General features: G+C 36.8%; 1 pseudogene; it reads right to left on the bottom strand.

Moving 5' to 3' along the window:
• Positions 1-1387: 1387 nt before the first annotated feature.
• On the bottom strand, positions 1388-20767 carry LOC149749594 (large ribosomal subunit protein eL21 pseudogene; annotated as a pseudogene).
• Between the last annotated feature and the right edge of the window lie 697 nt (positions 20768-21464).

The following is a 21464-nucleotide window of genomic DNA, read 5'->3' as shown; positions in this document are numbered from 1 at the left end:
CCTCCCTGTCTCCCCTCTACTGCTCATCACACTCCCCACCTGGACGAAGGAAGAGCCAGGTGCAGCATTATGAGTGGAGAAGAAGTGGAAGAGGGTTTGAAAAAACACTTGACCCTCCCCGCCCTCATCACTGATCCCTAAAACAAGGGTAGGGCTGAAGCTAAAGGGAAAAAACTTTACATTGGAAGCAAGATTAAATGTTGCTTTAGAATGGACTTTTTAACACCTGTTAATGACTGACAAGCGACAAAGTCTGTTTGAAATGCTATCAAATACTGGAGAAGGGAAAGCCCAAAAATTAGGTGTAACATATGGTAGTAGAAGAATAAAGCTGTTTTCTGATTGTATACCCCTGAACTCAGAGCAGTCAATAAATGTTTTGTGTTTATAGCTATTTTTAATAGTTTGAAACTGACAAATTTGTGCTTATAGCTCTGCCATGCGCATTGATAAATAAACTCATCAAGACGGAGCCAAGATTAATTTTAGTCATAGGTTTATCAATATATAAGTCTGGAAGGACCTTGGGAAGTCATCCATCTATAATCCTTTCAACAGACTGTGTTAAGTCTAAACCAATAATGAAAAATAGCTGGGCACACACTGTATATGAAAGAGATAGGAAAAATGTCTAATTGCCATATATGTTTTCAAAGGGTAATTGAAGCTTAATGAGTACCTAATAACACAAAAGAATAAACTAGTAGAATATCTATTTGCATGTCTTTTCAAAATTTTACAAGTTCAAAATTTGCAACTCCAAAAATTATACTTCCTTATCAACTGATTCATCCTTTCACTTCAATACTGGCAGTAAGATAAATGACTTAAAACAGTCAAACTAATGAAAGCTGTAGGATAAATGGAAAAATATTTTAACTTCCAGGAAGCCACAACTTACAGAAGTTTGAAAGAAGTTGGACAAAGAACCTTTCCATTTCTTTCACCCCCCAGAAAAAAAATCATTCTTGAAAATTCAACAGATTTTCCAAATGAAATTTCCTTTCTAGCAGATTACACATCTCTCTCAACAGTTATTGAGGGATAAAACCTGTCAAAAACACATTGATATTTCAGACCAGATAATTTTTTCTGAAAGTCTACTCATTATGGTGAGTCATAGGAAAAAACTCTTTCATCAGTATTTTTTGATTTAGTAAATGACCTTCCTAAGACATTTCACATATAAAAGTGGTCTCAGGAATAGAGACGCACACGTACAGAACGGATGTGTGGACACTGTGGGGAGAGGATGGGGAAGAGAGGGTGGGAGGAATTGGGAGATTGGGATTGACATATATACCCTACCATGTGTAAAACAGATAGCTAGTGGGAACCTGCTGTGTAGCACAGGGAGCTCAACTCGGTGCTCTGGGTTGATCTAGATGGGTGGGATGGGGCAGGGGGGAGGTCCAAGAGGGAGGGGATATATGAATACATATAGTTGATTCTTTTCGTTGTACAGCAGAAACTAACACAACATTGTAAAGCAGCTATACACCAATTTTAAAAAAAAGAAAAGAAAAATTGCAAAAAAAAAGAAAGAAAGAAATCTTATTAGAAAATCTAAAATGTCAATAGAGTCCTTAAAGTTGACTAATCTTAGAAAGGAGGTAATCAGGCATAAACACCTGAAACAACTTCAAGGGGCTGAAGAAACCCTAAACAGGGGCTCAGTGTGGGGTTTCTAATTGTGTTCACTGAGGGCACAAATATAACAGCTACCTCATTTACTTTCCTTCCTGACCTACTGTAATTTTCATATGTGATATGCTTTCCTAAAATTAATTTTATCACCAGATTCCCCTTTTTAACTGAGGACAAAATTAAAAGGAGCCAATTCTAGCTTTTTGGCCTAGCATCAATAAATACCTAGGCCACACCTCCAGAAATTCTGATTTGTAGTTGACCTTGGGTGAACCCTAGATGTTAGTATTTTTAAATAGTCTCCCTGAGATGACAACCACTGCTCTGGCTTATTTGTATATGTAAGCATGGCTCAGTTTTCCTTTACTAAAAAGACCTTCAATCCAAACCAAAAAGAGTAGAGAGATGTAAACCTCCAGTTAAATCTACAAGCAGAGTTGGTCTGGTATGTTCAATATTCCTGCAACTCTGAAACAATGCCCTTTCCTGGCTATTCACTGTAGTTTTCCCAGCACAGTATGTATCTGAATTGTAAATTAACATTTTCATAAATAAATCCTAAATAGAATTCTAAAGCTGTTTTCTAAACCATTAAACACATTAGGTGCCCAGACATTCGGTACTTGTTGAGCCTTTGATAAAACTGAAATTAAGACATTGTTTTTACTTTAAATGGCCCTCCTTGCAAATTTGTCTACTGTTCATTGGAATGACACTTTTTAAAATGACATTTGTATTCACATGCATTCATATTTATTTCTATGGATATTCCATTTTAAGTTGCCATTTGTTAAAAATTAGTTGATGATTCTTCAATTGCCCTTTTTGGACCTGAGACTAGTCCTCATTGCTTTCAGAGGAGGTCTAAGGCAGCCGTAATCAGGAGCTCTGAGCCTACAAACCGAAGTCTCTTGTCTCATTTGCCACCTAAGCCAATCATTATTTAAACTGGATTTTCACTTGGTGAGAGAACCAGGAGAAAGTTCGTTCTCCAATTATAATATGGCATGCAAAACTGCAAGATAATAGCCAAGAGAGAAATGGAAACTGAGTAGGAAAAACCATTTTCCATTTTTTAAATATAAGGTTGGTTTTTCAATCAGCAAGTTCATTCAGCCTTTTACTCAACTGCTGATGTTAAAATTAAATATCAGTGTTGATGCTTTTTATTCAACAAGAATAACGCTTATTTTTTACCAGCATCTATATTATCACTCATGCATTTTCTCATTCCCAGGGCAGATCGATGAGGCAGAACATCCCTCTTTTATAGACTGGTAAGGTGAGGCTCAGAAATATTTAATGATTTTTTTCAGTGTCAAAGAGCAAAATTTGGACTTCCCTGGTGGCGCAGGGGACACGGGTTCGAGCCCTGGTCTGGGAAGATCCCACATGCTGCGGAGCAGCTAAGCCTGCGAGCCACAACTACTGAAGCCCATACGCCTAGAGCCTGTGGTCCCCAACAAGAGAAACCACTGCAATGAGAAGCCCACGCACCGCTACGAAGAGTAGCTCACACTCGCCACAACTAGAGAAAGCCTGCACACAGCAACAGAGACCCAATGCAGCCAAAAATAAATAAAATTAATAAATTTATTTTAAAAACTTGAAAAAAAATTTTTTTAAAAAGGAGCAAAATTATGGCAATGCAGGACTTAATTCTTAAATTCCCAATTCTTACTTCATCTCTAACATAACTGTTAACATATGAGTCAAATGAAGGATTGTTACTCTCAGCAATTGATCAAATAAAAAGTATTTATTATTTGCCTAACACTGTATCATCAGGCCCCATAAGGATGCAAAAGAGTAATAAAAATAATGACCTCATGGAATTTACAGTCTGGTTGATTCTAGCTAATTAACTATCTAATTTCAGTAAGTATTAAGTTTTAAATTCTGATTTTTTTTAAGTTATCATTTTCAATAACACTATGGCAGATATAACCAGACAAGCAAGAATGTGAGAAATACTACAGAACTAGTGATCCAATTTCTTCAACAAATGAAAAGCATGAAAAAAAAGAGGGAAAGAAGTCAATAGATTAAAGACTGTAAAGGAAAATGTCAACCAAATTTAATGTGTGCCTTTTGTTTAGATCCTAATTTGGATAAACCTACTAGGGGAATGTGAACACTGATTGGGCATTTCATGATAGCAAGGAATCAATTTCTTTGAGGAGTTATAGTGGTATTTTAATCACATTTTTAAAATACTCCTCAACTTTTAGAAATAAAATTAAAAGGTTAGCAACCAGTTAATAATGGCTAGCGTTTCATATGTTCAAAGGACTAACCTAAGTATATTATACGCATTATCTCATTTAAAACTTATAACACTAAACATTGGGTCCCACTTTACAGATGAAAAACTGAGATTCATATTCCTTAAGGGTAATAACCCAAATCAGAGAGCTAGCAAATGTCTGAGCTGATATTTGAATCCAGGTCTGTTTGATCATAAAGCTCACGCCATAGGCACTCCATCTGTAGTTAGTTGTGGGGTTTTGTTTGTTTTTTATCTAGTGTAGCACTTACTATGTTTTTAAAGGTTGAAGAAATAAGGAAAATTTGTAATTTTCTTTCTGAAACCTGACAGTAAAAACTTTTACTGCTGCTGAGTATGTAAGAAGTGTCTCACAAAGTGCAACTCAGATTTCCTTTTGATTGTCACTGTAAGGAATTTGAGGAATTTCTTAGGGGAGGCAGAAACATTGTTCTTCTCAAAAATTGGTACTATAAATTCAGCAAGTTGAGTGAACACATTTAAGAACAAGGGATGTAGCAGTACAGGCACTTAAATCACTTCAACTTCAAAATGCTTTGGGCTCTCTAAATCTTTTTGATCATTAAGCCAGCAGTAAGTGGATGTCTAAATTAGAACATTTTGAGAAATATTTTCTAGAAAGTGTGTAAGAAATATTGCTTCTTTGAATTGAATAAATTTTCTCCAGTCATTTATTTGAAGGCAGATAAGCCACTGCTCCAAGGAGATAGCTTATTGTCATTAACGTATTGAATCCTTTACCATGTTTTAGAAAATAATTGGATGTGGTAAAACTTGAGGGGCAGAGAGATAGGGTTGGAGAGATGTTACTCAGAGATACAGAACCTCCAATGTCCTTCAGATGAACACATTTGTCCTAATATTGCTCCCATGTGGGAGAGTACTGTGAACTAGCATTAATGCATTTTAAAAATTTGGAAGGGAAGAAAGAGCTGTTGCCTGATGTCTCAACTGTCCTCTCACCTACATTTTTACCAAAGTATGTACCATTCAGCATAGAAAGGCTATGCATATGCAATACTTCGTGTTTGTAAAATATGTGTAAGGAAAGAGCTAGCAGAGTGCATTATATCTATCCTATAGTCCACCTCTTATCTCCATCTCTAGCAAAAGATTATTGCAGGTGAATTTGCAGATAAAAGGAAGTACTTCTCTTAGTACTTTCTTCAGATATTGAAATTTAAATCTGTTACCAAAGATTCACAGAAATTTAGAATTGGAAATGATTCTAGAAATCATCTAGTCAAACTCTCTTTTTTTTTTCATGTGGAGAAAGTAAACCCAAAGAGGTCAAATAATTTGCCTAAAGTAACAACAGAATTGGTTAACTAAGGCAAGAGCTGGGACTAGAAATAAAGCTTCTTTATCCCCCCAGGGCCATTTTGGAGCAAGTGACTGACTGGATATCTTGGGAAATTGTACTTAAATCTTCAGAGTAACAGTGTACATTTTAGCTAAATCTTGCTTTATGAAATAAACAATATTCTGTGAAATGAAAGACTTTAAAACCTCTTTATGTCATGAGAATAACCCAGGTCTGGAAAATATTTTTCTCCATTTTAAAGTGAAAACATTAATGACACATATAAAAAATATTTAGAAAGAACTAAAGAAGTCATAGTTTTTTGAGTGGTGATGCATAGCAAGCTGTTCTATAAAAAATGGTCAGCACTGGACATTGTATGCATTTTAAAGTATTCTTTCACCAGGAAAATTCTTTTTTTTTTTTTTTTTTAGTCTAGATCTTTTATTTTCTTTACACCCATCATGCCATGCATTCATAGGGAATGGGTTCTAACAGGTCAGGCTCCTTTCCTTGGTTCTCACGAAGTGTGCTTCTCTGGGTGGAGCAGGCTGGTGCTTCAGTTGAACCCAAGTACTTTTCTCTTTGGCTTCCTTCTTCTTCTGATCATTTTCCTTCACACTTTTCAGGAGCTATCTCGGCTCTTAGAGTACTTAATATGCTGGATATGCACATTAACTCTCTTGGCAAGAATCTTGTCCTTAACTTGTTTGTTTACAATGATGCCAACCGCACACTGGGTAACACTGTAGAGTCTTCCAGTTTTGCATGGTAACATTTGTGGGGCATTCCTTTTGAACAGTGTCCATTCCCTTGATATCTACAATATCACCTTGCTTGTAGATGCGCATGTATGTGGCCAAAGGAACAACTCCATGTTTTCTAAAAGGCCTAGAGAACATATTCCAGGTGCCCCTTCTCTTTCCCTTTGTGTTGGTCATTTGGGCAAATTACTGGAAGATAGTGGTTCTGGCGGAAAGGCCACCAGGAAAATTCTTTAAGAAAGTCCTATAATTTAACATTTCTGAACAATACTGGATTGTTCATCTGAAAATCCCTGTGGTATTTTGATTTTTTAAACCTCTAGCTAGATTCAGAATTCTGAAAGTACACTAAATGTCATATCATCTAATTTAAAAATCCATAAGAAAAAATATCACAACACTCAACACTAAAAAGGGGTGTTGAATAAAATGTTGCAGATAAAGTTATACCAAGAAGCAAATGTCAATTTAAGGTCCATTATTCCCATTGCCATCTTCAGCATTAGTCTTTGAACTTAACAGGAAGAATTTTTCTTAAGAAAAACATGATTTACCATGGAATATAAAAATATCAACTTATGCATACATATAAATCTTGCCCTAAAAACATTGAACAGACCAAGTAATTATTTCAAATTACTAAATCATTCATATTGGTAGGAGATGCATAAGGGACATAGCAAAATAGCACCAAACCTGAAGGTTAAATCTTCTAAGACATGAAGTCAAGAGGAATTAAAATATAGTGCATAAATATGATCATGTCAAAAGCATAAAGGAGATAGTCTGTAGGGACTCCCTCTAGTAAATATGGGACAATTTGACATCAAAATAATAACACTGCTAATGAATTACTATGCATTGAAAAATTTCATAATCCATAGTATTAAACCAGAGAGAAAGAAAAATTTGAGAGAGAAAAAAGATAAAAGCTAATTTGGCAAACTATTAACAATTGATAAATCTAAGTAAGAGACTCACAAAGATTCATTGTACTACTCTTTTAACTGTGTGGTAATTTTGAAAATTTTCAAAATGAAATGATGAGGAAAACAGCATGTCTCCCTCCCTCCCCCCAACAATATATATATAGCAGGAGGGGGAAAGTAAAGGATAAGATCAGACATCTTTTGGTAGAGAACTAAAACTCAAATAAAGTGACCTAGGTAGAAGCTCAGAGTAGTAATAGGATTAAGTGATTAGGTTATGGTCATAACTGGGAGGCTTAAACCCAATCAATTTTATGGACAATAACTTTTTTCTTTTTAAAGAATATGTAAACAAGAATGGAGTAGTCTGCTTGTTATGTGTGAAAGGGGAATTTGAAGAGCTTAATTTGACTGGTGCTGGGTTTCTAGAGGACAGAGGAGTCTGACAAGCATAGACTTTGTGTTAATTTGGCAGTTAAACCACCATAATGGAAATGGATATTTCAGGTACCAGCTATGGTGGTACAGTCATTAAAATTATCTAATTCCCTGCTCCTGACGACCCTTCTGTAGACTTTTGTGGGGGAAGGGAGAAGAGGAACCACATTGACTAATCAATAATGCTCTGTCCCTTTGGCAGGTATATTTCTATTGACATCGTTCTTGATACATCAGCTCCCTCTAGCTTACATTATGTAGAGACAAAACTTAAGACCATAAAACTTCAGTTCTTGTCTAATTTAAGTTAAAGGAATTTTCAGAAAATGGTTCATTATTCTTTCATTTAGATTTAGTGAGTATACATGATTAAATATGTCTAGGCAATTAGGAAAAATTATATATCTGAGTTTTTAGGTGTGTCAACATGGGAAACAGAACCTGAGGCATGATAGAAATGGGGCCGTTTTCTTCACGTAGTGTCTTCATTGTACTGCCGAATATTTCTGAAATGACCTTGAAGTTTAGCAATAATATCAGTAAGAAATGGATATTGGAGGGTAATAAACACTTTCAGGAAAGGCAAAAGAACTTTGGTGCACTTTCCTATAGAATATAATATAGAATCTCAGTCAAGAGAGAATATCTCAACAAAATGATTTTTCCAGCTCTCATCTGTGATGCTTTAGAGGATCTTTAATTCCCACAGAAATAAGTGAGTTGAAATTAATCCATTCAACAAAGATTTGTTCAATTTATATTACGTGTGCCGCTTCACTCTGGGAATTCAACAGTGGTCCCTGCTCTCTTAGAGGTTTTGTTACATTGTCTATAATTTATTTTAAAATTCTTCAAGATGGAGAGCAAGGCAGTTTTCTTTCACAGGGCCCCTTATCTCTCAAACCACGCTCTATGTCATGTGTTTCACTGGCCTAAGTAGTGTATCAAATTATTTCAGTTTTCAGCCCAATACCAGAAGAGAAACTAGTGGGATCCTATAATGACAAATCCAGGTATTGTCAAATCTAATTCAGTCTTACAAATAATTAAAATTTTCAAGAGATGATTTCCTGTCTGATGTGCTAGATCTTTGGTTTTTATCATTTAACAAATATTGGCCATATAACTTGTTTCTGAAGCCCCCTACAAGACAGTTCCATGATCTGTTTAGATACCCAAGGAGAGTGTTAGTGATGGCGGAACAGGAAGTAAGAGGATATCAGCGTTGGATATATGTGGGAACCCATTCAGCACCAAATAAATGTTATAAATGAAATAATCAGAACACAACAGAAATCATGGAACATCATGGGAATACCCTGGCAGGAAATGAATCAAGTAATCTCTACAAGCAAATATAATGAATAGAGTAACAGCAGTGATTACTACATCTTCGGACACTAAGGGAACTTTACATAACCACAAAAAACAAATAGGAAATGCAATACACCACAATAATTGTTCCCAGAAAGCCATTTCGGCACAAGCACAATGGGATTTATTTTTAAAAATTAATAGACTATGCATTAGAAAGCAGCCATGTTGTGCAGGGTCAATTAGAGTCCTGGAGACAGATATCTGCTCAGTAAATTACCTCCAAATTTTAGAGGCAAAGAAATGAGTTAACATTTCTTCCACCTTTCCAGAAGGATATGTCATCTAGAATAATATAAATAGCCTTAGCTGAAAGAGAGAGAGTCTACTTGACAGAAGAAAGTCAGCTAAGAACTGTGAAATAAATGATAGAATTACAACTATACGTGCTTTGCAAGCCCTAATGAGATTATTGAATCAGCCAAGACTTATCAATTGGTGCTAAAAGGATTAGGCATATGGCTGTTGGTAACCTGGATATTCACCAGTTCCAGCCAAAAATAAAAATTTGATCACAAGCTGAGAAACATACCTTTGCAATGGAAGAATCAGACTTTCAAACCCTTCAATCCTATGGCCAAATTTTATCACCACTGGTGGGACTACCAGACATTTGTGACTCCCAGTGTGATGCAACATGACCTATGATTCTAACTTTGGCAAAAACATGTAACTTAAACTTTATAAAGCCTTTAGTTTTGACTCCTAGATTACAGAGATTACTGGAGGCGAAGGAACAGGTAAAACACCAGCATATGAAAGGGATCAAACAATACAAGACATTCTAAAAAACAACTGGGAGAACTTCAGTAAGTCAGAATGTCATTGCAAAATAGTACTATGGAAGAACAAAAGAGACTCAAGGGATTTAATAAGATGTTTTTGGATTGAATCTTGATTCAAATAGACCACTTATAAGCAGACAATATGTATGAACTGAGTATTAAGTGACATTAATAAATCATTAATTTTTTTAGGTGTGATAATGTCATTTTTGGCTATGTAAGATGTTTTTATTTTTTAAAAAAACATATTGAATGTTAGGAATGGAATGTTCTATTTAATATTTAACTTAAAACACATCACCATAGGCAGTGTGATATATATGTACACATTAGCTTTAATCTACAAACTAAAAGCAGAATACATATACCAGGGATAGTTATCATTTGGATGACTACTCAAAAGCCCTTCAAAGTACCTGCTTCTAGCTTCAACTATCTTTATCTCTAGCCACCAAAGTATTTATTAATTGACATAATGGATGTTAGCAATTATCTTGTATTAGTGAGATAATTGGTGTTCAATGTACATGGACTGGCTAGAAATATTTTGCAGGCACACTGGTCCTGAATTCAGTTGCTATAATATTATTCCATCTGCCTTGAGTAAACCTTCCACACAAGTTGCTTGTCAGAGACCCAAAAAGGCAGCTGGACTTCACTGAGAATACTGAGAGGTGGGATGACTGTGTTGGTGTTTACATGCTAATAAATGCTTGCTGACTTTCAAAATTCAGTCTGAAGCTTGCTTGATTTCTCACGTTGTAATGTATCACCTCATACCTAGGTTGAGGAAAAAGAGACCCATGGTCTTCACCTCCATCTAACAAGTGGAAGTTGTTAACTACCTAACCACCAAAGGAACTGAATTGTGAAGGAGCAATGTAGCTTATGTCAGCTTGAAATAGGGTCTAAAGGACAGCGATAGAGAGTAATTTCAGGTACCCATCTATGTAAACACTGGGCTGAGTGCAAAAGCAATGGTTGACCGGACAGGGCATTGTTCTCAAGGAGCTTACATTTGTAGAGACAAAACTCAAGACCATAAAACTTCAGTTTTTGTCTAATTTAAGTTAAAGGAATTTTCAGAAAATGGTTAATTATTTTTTCATTTAGTCTTTTTATATATAAAATTAACATTTGGATATCTATTTTCAATTCAAATTTTAGTGCTTAGTTTAACTTCAACTAGTTTAGTTATCAATTCCTTGCCTTTTTATTTTACCCACAAAGCATATCACACTCCCTAAAATAGATTCTGATTATCTTTTTAACATCAAAAGTATATTTATGCTAGTTCTTTGAAGTTAATCCTAAGACATGTTAAACCTATAATTCCCACCAAAGTGAAAAAACAAAGGATGTTTTATAGGACCTCAGGTTCTAATTAATTAATTGAACATAAATCTTTGCTTGCCATTTATATGCTAATTCTCAACAAGGCCAAGAAAAATTTCTCAGGTCTTTTATTCAAAAAGCATTCCTGGGCTTCCCTGGTGGCACAGTGGTTAAGAATCTCCCTGACAACACAGGGGACACAGGTTCGAGCCCTGGTCTGGAAAGATCCCACGTGCCGCAAAGCAACTAAGCCCATGCACCACAACTACTGAGCCTGCGCTCTAGAGCCTGCAAGCCATAACTACCGAAGCCCGTGCGCCTAGAGCCCGTGCTCCGCAACGAAGAGAAGCCACCACAATGAGAAGCCCATGCCCCGCAATGAAGAGTAGCCCCCACTCGCCACAACTAGAGAAAGCCCGTGCACAGCAACAAAGACCCAATGCAGCCAAAAGTAAATAAATAACTTTATTTAAAAAAAAAAAAAAAAAAAGCATTTCTGGGACTTCCCTGGTGGCACGATGGTTAAGAATCTGCCTGTCAATATGTACGGGACATAGGTTCGAACCCTGGTCCGGGAAGATCCCACATGCTGCACAGCAACTAAGCCCGTGTGCCACAACTACTGAGCCTGAGCTCTAGAGTCCGTGCGCCACAACTACTGAGCCCATGTGCCACAACTATTGAAGCCTGCACACCTAGAACCCATGATCCACAACAAGAGAAGCCACCACGATGAGAAGCCCGCACACTGCAGTGAAGAGAAGGCCCCGCTCACCGCAACTAGAGAAAGCCCGCGTGCAGCAATGAAGACCCAACGCAGCCAAAGTAAATAAATTAATTAATTTTTTAAAAAGAGAGAAAAATCAACTTAAAAAAGAAGCATTCCTGTTATTGAATCTTGTCAAAATAACTCAGCTTTGTGGAAGCATAGAAGGAGAAAGAAGCTGATTACTATTAGATCATTTAGGACTTGACACTTGCAGAGTAAGCAACATATTTTTAAAAATCAAAGGCCAGATGTTAAACCTTTCTGGTCAAGTGATGGCTTGATTTAAGATTCCCTAGTCATAATTTGTTAGAGCATTACAGATTTCAATATTTTCTATTAATCATTTGTGCATGAAGTAGTTTATACAACTAAACAATATATATTTTACTTTAATTTGAAGCTAATTAACATGGTATTTAAATATGATTTTTTGCCCCATTTTATGTAATAGACCTACTCCTGAAAAATTGTCTAAACATCAATATTCATTTTAACTTTGCCAGGAACCCTTACTTAAAATAATAGCATCGAAATACACAATGAAAAAAAAATTATGTAACAAGAAAATTTATTTACACTAAATTTGTACATGCTTTTAGATATTAACTTTATGTTTGAATGTATTTCAAGTGCTCCTGGAATTTCTAATTAAAGTAACACATAGCTTTTAAGGTTCATTATTCCAGCCAAAATTAATTTATATTAATTTAATATAATATATTAATATAATATTAATATAAATTAATTTATATTTTATATATGGGATTATGAGTTAAATTTGCAGTTAGGGTTGATAAGACCAGCTAGGTCAATATCTGCCATTCTTGTTGCTTCCACCAGTGAAGGGTGGTGCTTTGAGATACGACCATGTCCTTGAGCTTTTCTCTCCATAGCTAAGAAAGAACAGGAGTGGCTCACAGGCCATTCAACTATTCACATTTTATTAAAACATTTTTTCCCTCAAAGAGTAAATTTTAATTACTAACATTTGCAGAAATATTTAAGGAAAATTAACGAACATAAAGCACTATTTCAAGAAATACAGAAAAGTCTTCCAAGATCACAGGCTTGAAGGTAGATAACAAACTTTATTCAACTTGAATCTTTTTTTAGACCCTTCCTTTTTCCTATTTTAATCTACTTCCAGAAAACTGCTTCCTTGTGGCAGCTGATGATGTTAATTGTACTGTTGACTAAATTGCCCTAAGGAAGAACATCATGTATTTAACTGGTTTATAATCCTCAAGAATCCCAAATCCTCGCTTGAGGAAATAAGTCTCCCACGAGAAAGTTTCTCTTTCTCCTGACTGAGTCCTGTCTACTCACAAATCTCAAAGAATTGTGTATTTTGAATAAGTTTAAAACATACCTGTCTCTTTTTTCTAGTTAATAGATAATTTTTTTTTTTTTTGGCAGTACGCGGGCCTCTCACTGTTGTGGCCTCTCCCGTTGCGGGGCACAGGCTCCGGACGTGCAGGCTCAGCGGCCATGGCTCATGGGCCCAGTCGCTCCGCGGCATGTGGGATCTTTCCGGACCGGGGCATGAACCTGCGTCCCCTGCGCCACCAGGGAAGTCCAATAGATAATTATTTTTGATGAGAGTTGCATATTCAATGTATTCCTGAGCCCCCCTTATCAGTTCAGTACTTTGTTTTCTCTGAATAGTTTTTGGCTTTCTATAGAATAGTCAAGTCTCAAAGGACCCAAACGTTTCTTTTTTTCTTTTGGGGTGCATTTGTGTGTATGTGTGTGTGTGTGCACAAATGCACGCTATCTTCAAAGTAGATTGGGGAAGACAGTGCTTATTTGCTCTTTTTATCATATTTTTTAAAAGTCTTTATTAAATTTGTTACAATATTGTTTCTGTTTTGTTTGGTTTTTGGGCCGCTAGGCATGTGAGATCTTAGCTCCCTGACCAGGGATCGAACCCGCACCCCCTGAGTTAGAAGGCAAAGTCTTAACCACTGGACCACCAGGGAAGTCCCTATCATATTTTTAATTACAAAATTCATGTACTTCTGATGGAAGCAGATAAAAATCACTCATTATTTCATGGCCCAAAGATAAGAGTAATAAAAGTAATTGAATATCTTCCCAGTATGTTTTATATATATGTATACATTTTTTACTTAATTTGTTTTTTTAACAAAAAAGTTTCTATTATACGTATATTCTCTTAGCCAATTTTCCTATAGCAATATATTATAATATTTTCACGTATCAAAAAATATTTTTCTACAATGTTATTCTAATGGAATCAGAGTAATAAGGGTATTTTAAAGAAGCTGTACAGTGTTCATCTTATGCCTACCTTTAGAGATAAAGCAACAGGGACTTCCCTGGTGGCACAATGGTTAAGAATCCACCTGCCAATGCAGCGGACACAGGTTCGAGCCCTGGTCCGGGAAGATCCCACATGTCGCAGAGCAACTAAGCCCATGTGCCACAACTACTGAGCCTGCACTCTAGAGCCCGCGAGCCACAACTACTGAGCCACATGCCGCAACTACTGAGGCCCACATGCCTAGAGCCTGTGCTCCTCAACAAGAAAACCACCACAGTGAGAAGACCGCGCACCCCAACGAAGAGTAATAGCCCCCACTGGCTGCAACTAGAGAAAGCCTGCAAGCAGCAATGAAGACCCAACGCAGCCATAAATAAATAAATAAATAAATAAATTTTAAAAGTGCGTCAATAAAAAAAGAGATAAGGCAACAGAAAAAAATTCATAACAACAAAACACAGATTGAGCTTCTTATTCACTTTTACATATCAAAGCAATTTTTGTCAAATGCCTACTATTTGCTTCTTATGTGCTGGGAAAAACAAACAATGAGTTCTTAGACCAGTTGCATTAAAAAACGTCAATCAAATATTGTTTATCTGTGTGCTGGGTACTATGACAGAGATTGGTTTAGGTGGTACAGGAGCACAGAAAAGGAGCATCTAAGTCAAAATGAGGGTCACCTGTTAAGTGACACTAAATAAAATTCTGAAGGACAAGAAGGAATGGTATTGCAGAACAAAGAAACAACATAAGCAAAAGGACTGCCTAGAAACATTCAGATAGTATTTCATAAACTGACCCCATCTTAAGAATCAGTAGTGATACCAAAAGTCTACCCCTGGAGATTCCAATTCAATAAGTTTAGGGCCAGGCCAAGAATCTGCACATGTTAAATGCAAATTTAAATTGTTAAAATGCACATGTTAAATGCAGATTTAAATTGTTAAAATGCCCTCAAGAATTTCTTACATGCAGGCAAGGTTACAAAACAACTCTAGTCCCTCCAAAAGGAAGCTTGATTGTTTCATAATAAAGAGGTAAGAAACTGGTCATCAAGCAAGACTTAGAAAGTGGCCAAAGACAGAATGTGTGGGATAAGCTTTGAAGTTTATCCTGAAAGATAAATGGACTAAATCCAAACTTGCAGATTAGATTAGCATTTTAGAAAGATCACTCTGTGAAAAATGGAGTGTGATGTGGAAGGAAACTAGTCTTGAGGAAGCTGATGTGGCAATCTAAGTGAGAAAGTATGAAGATCCTAATCAAAAGCATGGTTATAAGTCAGAGAAAGAGGAGGACAAGAAATATTTAGGAAGTAAATGACACGGGGTTTCATGAGTGCTTGGTGACTGGTGAGTGTTAGATGTCAGAGTGACCTGGGAAGACTCCTGGGAAGTGGATTGGGAGACTGATTAGAGATGTGCCATTCACCAAAATAGAGCAGATCTGGGGAAAAGAAGGTTCTCTTTTAGATACGCTGAATTTTATTGGATATTCAAGTGTGGAATTCAGTCTAAGACCCAAGAGAAATTTTGATATGTGGTACGGTTTGGGACATGACAGCAATGGAAGTTGAAGCCATACATCTGAGAAGAGAAGACCACAGGGCCATGGGAAAGCCAATATTTAATGCTTAAGCAGAAGAAAAGGAATCTACAATGGAAACTAAAAATAGTGTCAACTTTTCCTTTTTTTTTTTTAGTGATGAGAACAGTGTCACAGAAATCAAAGAAAGAGAAGAACTTAGGAAGGAGAAAATGTTCATCCATGTCAAGTGCTACAGAGAAATCAAGCAAGATAAGGGCAAACAATGTCTAGTTAACTGTGCCGTGTGGAAGTCAGAAGTGAAAGTATCAAGAATGTCTCCTCTGGTGTGCCAGGCCAGTCAAATGATTCCTTCTTAGGAGTTGAATCTTGAGTGGTGATGCACAGTGGTTGGACCTGAGTTTGCAAATATGTGTGACCACAAAGGTCCACAGTTCCATTTTCTATGATCCTGAACTTTCTGCCCTCAGGAGGCTTGGCTGTTTAGCATCTTCTTCTAGGCTATGAGTTACATCAGTATTTTTCCAATGAATTGTACTTCTTCTGTAAATTATTCTGATTTTGTTTCTTTTGCTTAAAGTTAAAAAGCCCAAACTGATACAGTAGACTTGTTTTTTGTTTTGTTTTTGATGAGATAAAACATTGTTCTCTTTGTTTTCTAAGGTAAAGGAGGAGAGGGGAGATGATTGATATAATGAACTCATTGTGTAGGTAGGAAGGGACGGAGTCCAAGCCACAGGTTGAAAATGCACTTTACTTGGGCACCTCTTCCACCAGGAAGGGGAGGTACAGATGTCAATAAGTTTGTAAGGAAGAGGGAGAGGTAGATACAATTCTCACTTCATGTCCTTGGTTTTTCTCGGGGAAATGGCAGAACAGTCATCTGCTGAATCTGAGAAAACTTGGTGGCAAAAAGGGGATTTGAGAGGAAAGGGAAGATTTAGAATAACACTATCAGTTGATCAGACATATTGACTATAAATGAGGACACAACTGTAGTCAGAAAGCAGCAATATATAGTGACATCAGTGGTCACAGCTGTGTAATTTTTCTCCAGGAACTCTCAGCTGCTCATTTCAAAGGCCAAAGAAAGAGAATGGCTGTATTAGAGTTGAAAGTAATATTGAAAGCATGATTTAAGTGGTGGACACCAGTGTCTGGGGCTGGAAGGGGGAAAATGGGAAGATGGAAGGGGCTGATTGATTAGGAGAATATGGAGGACTCAAAGCACTTGGGGTCATGAGGTCAAAGAGCAAGCATAGTTCAAGTAAGGACAAGAAAGTTATCACAAACAAACGGTGGAGAGAAGCAGATGTCTTGCTTAGACATGAAGCCTGAATCTGAATCTCTCTACAGATGGAGCATTCATGTTCATCCATTTTCTGTCCTATCATTCTTTCTTTGGATTCCTAATCTGATTTTCTGTGACTTTCACTCACAGGTTGGATGACCACTTGGTTGGGCCCTTGCAGAGAAAATATCAGCCTATTTGTTGAATATTAAGATCCTCTGAAAAACTGAAATACTATGAAATTAGGCAGTACAGTTTAGCCTAGTACATTAAGTGGTATTAAGTACTTTTCTTCTCATTTTTTTGAGCTACCTAGTCCCTATTGCTTCCAGTAGAAAGATATCTGACTTCTGGTACTCTGAGCAAACAAGATTTTGGAAGATTCTTTGATCTTAACCAAACAATTACTGTTCCCTGTATTAAACTTTTTTTCTTTCTAGTCCTTCACTAGCAGTAGAAATCATCTTTAAGAAAGGATAAGAAAAAGGGACCATAGGAATTCCCTGGCGATCCAGTGGTTAGGACTCTGTGCTTTCACTGCAGATCGCCCGGGTTCAATCCCTGGTTGGGGAACTAAGAACCCACGAGCCGCATAAAAAAAAAAAAAAAGAACAGAAAAGAAAAAGGGACCATAATTAGGACATTGCTCTTTTAGTCTTAGTCTATTAATACTATCTTTACTACTTTACCTCAAAGGTTTAAAAAAATTCTACTGCTTAGTGCCACCCTTCTTTAGTGCTGACTATGAAACAATGATCTGTTGCATAAATTGCCACCTTCCTTTTATTCTGTAGCAGCCATGTATTATAATTGTAAGGCCAGTAATTACCAATAAAGCCTTGGCAGGTTAGCTTACTTGGATACTGTGTACCATAGACCACTTATTCTCCCGTCCTTGGCACAGTCCTCAAAAACATGCCTTATCTCTGCAAGAAGAAAGTGGCTGAATTGCTCCATGTTCACCTCTATAACTGGCAAGATGACTCAAACCACAAAATTTCATTACATAGGGTTATTGTTTCATCTTGGTTTATGACCGACAACACATACTTTCAAATGCAGTGTGAGAAAAGTAAGAAAATGTAGTTACAGTAATAACTTTGCAACAAAATACTTGTGTACTCCTTAAAATTCCATCCAGTGGTTGGAATTATTATACTAAAAAGCCACTTGTTAGGTAAGCTGTGGATGAAGATATGTTTCCTACACCAGGTGAAGGCTGGATGAAAGATTCTCTGTGATCTCTTCCAGCTCTGAGAGTTTAGGCCCAAAATACCAACTGAATTAAATTACAATGCCTGTCAACTATCCAAGGGCAAAGTTTGCTCCAGGCCTATAGTCTAGCCTTAATATCTTAAGAAAGATGTGACAGAATATAACACAACCAGTGCAAAAAGAAAGTAGGCCACATACCTGCATGATTGTAGGGGCAAAGAAGAAGAAATTGATTAAACGATATTGAGGATTAGTCTTGCATCACCTAAAAACATGTTAAAATTATATTATGTATCTCATTATCTGAGATTTCTATTCAATTCCATGATAACTAAAGACAACTACTGTATCTTTTAATTAAAAGAAGAGGAAATTGATTATGGAGGTTTTAAAGTTTGAACAATGTCATAGAATTGAACTGGAAACAATTGTCGGGCTTCCTAATGTCTAAGATAGAGAATTCTCCAGTTCTCAAAACTTGTCATTCCACAAACCTATCCAGACATTTTCCTTGATTTAATCAGCATCTCAAATTATTTACTGGGTGCTTAATCATGGTGCTGTTTTCTTCTAGGAAACACACTCACACAGAGCCTTCTGTTCCGTTCTGTTCTGCTACTACACAGGAATAAGTAATAGTCTCACCTTTCCTCTGTTTTATTTTCTTTCCACAAGGAGAATGAGTTGCCTATCAGGAACAAAGGAGCAAGGACAAAGTGAAAATAATTAGTGGAAAGGAAAGGCAAAGTTGAAGGATAGGACCGTGAGAAAGAGGAGGAAGAGGTGTGTGCAGTTGAGCAGAGCAATCACATTCTCTAAACCCTTCTCATTCTCTTGCAATTCCCTCAGGGATTACAATTTGGAAGGCACTACAATGGTAGGGAATGTGGGCAGAGGAGAGACTGGGACTGGAGAGATGTGCCAATGGCACGATCAGAGCCTAATAGATTGGCATTAATGTAGAAGAGGGTGTGGTTTTGTTTGGGTTAAAAAGGAAGGTCTGGACAGGTCAGCACCTAAGAAAGAAGCAAAACTCTAATTAAAACACTTAAAAAAAAAAACAGGTATGTGTGCTCTGAAGTTTCTGAACTTATTTTATGAGTTTATACAATGTAATCACATATTTCCATGAAACTTCTTTGAGGTGAATTTTATTTCAATATTTCTTCTGTAAATTTGGGATAAGGGACAGTTATCTAGGGACAGGGATGGAAGGACTGAGGAGAATAAAATGGAAGAAGAAAGAAAATCAGTACATGGAATGTTCTCAAGTTGGATGTGACCACAAACATCCAGGACATGATCCATTTGGACCTTCTAAAGATGCTCAGAATTGTACACCCAAGGGATAGAAGAGGGTAGCATTAATCCACCGGAGGCTGTCTCTTACTGATCAAGAGTTGCCCCACAGGCATTAATTCTCTCTCTCTCACAGTGTGTGAGGCAGGTCTGTTACTTGACTCAGGCATCCCAGCTGCTGTGTAGAGTAACAATGAGGCGCTACTCGAGAGGTGAGAGCATGATGTCAGTTGTCACCTAGCTGAGGATGGTTGCCTAGTGATGGCTGGAGTGAGAGGGGGCCCACCAGGCTATGAATTGGGGCACACCAGTTGCCTATACAACAATTAGCCCTACTTGAAATTTAAAGAATTTAAAGCCCTGTGCATAAATAGAAGTGGAAAAATAGTAACTTTATAAAGAAAACTTTATCAAGCAAAGAAGCATGGCAGACATCACCAATGATGGGACAAGATGACATCATGCACTTCCCGGTGTGATACACTGAGAACGAAACAGCATTACTCTTATGTAGTAAATCTGCCAAAATGTGTAACCTAGATCTAATCATGGGGAAACATCAGACAAACCCAAATTAAGGTACATTCTACAGAATAAATGCCCTGAACTCTTAAAAAAATCATAATGAAATAAAAAAAAAAGAATGAGGGGGCACTTCCAAATTAAAGGAGACACAAAAGATATAAAAATTAAATGCAATGAGTGATTCTGTTCAATCCTGAATCAGAAAAAAAGTCATAAAAGACGTGATTAGGAAAATTTGCAAACTTTTAATAAGTCTGTTAATTAAAGTAGTATATCAGTGCTAAATTTTCTGATTTTGATAACTTTAGTATGATATGTAAATAAATATTCTTGTCTTAAGAAATATACACTGATGTATTTAGGGGTAAAAGAGCACTAATTGATTAATTTATTTATTTATTTGATTACTTATTTGTTTGATTATTTATTTATTTATTTTTGGCTGCGTTGGGTCTTCGTTGCTGCGTGCAGGTTTTTCTCTAGTTGCGGCGAGCGGGGGCTAATCTTCACTGCGGTGCGCAGGCTTCTCATTTCGGGGGCTTCTCTTGTTGCGGAGCACGGGCTCTAGGCACGTGGGCTTCAGTAGTTGTGGCTCGCGGGCTCTAGAGCACAGGCTCAGTAGTTGTGGTGCACGGGCTTTGTTGTTCCCTGGCATGTGGGATCTTCCTGGACCAAGGCTCAAACCTGTGTCCCCTGCATTGGCAGGCGGATTCTTAACCACTACACCACCGGGGAAGTCCCTGCAACTTACTTTCATATGATTCATAAAATTATAGATAGATAAGATAGGTAGGTAGGTAGGTAGATAAACAGATGAGAGAGGAATAAACGTAGCAAAATGACAACAATGGGTGAATCTGGGTGAAGTACACAGGTGTTCTTCACACTAGTTTGCAACTTTTCTATAAGTTTGAAACTATTTCAAAAATAACTTAAAAATAAGCTCTAGATCAAATGAAATTACACTCAGTGTTCAACAGACCTGATTTCTAGTCCAAGTCACTGATGCCTGTCAAGTCTGAGTTTTCTCATCTGGAACCTTGTAGAATTTTTGTAAGAACCAAATAAGGTAATATATGCAAAAGAGGTTTGAAACATTTAAAATAACACGCAATTGTGTTGCACTGTTAGAAATGAGAGTCTGACACTTGAAAGATGGCTTAATAGTTGCAGGGCCTGATCAGGCATCATCTAAGCAGTGACAGACATATGCAGACAAATGGAGGAATGAGATAAAATGAAAGAAGGGGGCATTTTAGATCATTTTCAGCTACCAACTCCCTATTCCCAAATTGGTTCTCTTCAACAGGATTTATTATCTACTACATACTAGATAATGTGCATATTGCAAAAATTGAAAGGATATGTGTTTTATATCCTCAAGGAATTCAGAGTCTATCACAGGATAAAACTACAAAAATAAATATCTGTAATATGATGTACTAAGAAGCATCTACAGAAACACAAATAAGAAACCAGTAAATCTGAGGTTTGGGGGCAGATATAAGAGAGTTTCTGGCAGGAAAAATATTTGAACTGAGCCTTGATGAATAAGGAGATCACTTAAAATTAAGAAAATAGCATTTCAGGCAAGGAGAATGTCTGAGAAAGGTATAAAAGTACTTGATTTGCTTACTCTCTTGGCAATTTTTTGCCTCCTCTGTGAACACC

This window comes from Delphinapterus leucas, chromosome 3 (assembly GCF_059928025.1).
Source record: "Delphinapterus leucas isolate spDelLeu-1000000601 "Yukka" chromosome 3, BTC_Dleu_Yukka2, whole genome shotgun sequence".
NCBI lineage: Eukaryota > Metazoa > Chordata > Mammalia > Artiodactyla > Monodontidae > Delphinapterus > Delphinapterus leucas.
The sequence above is the reverse complement of the archived record's forward strand: the minus strand, read 5'-3'. Positions and strand labels throughout refer to the sequence as shown.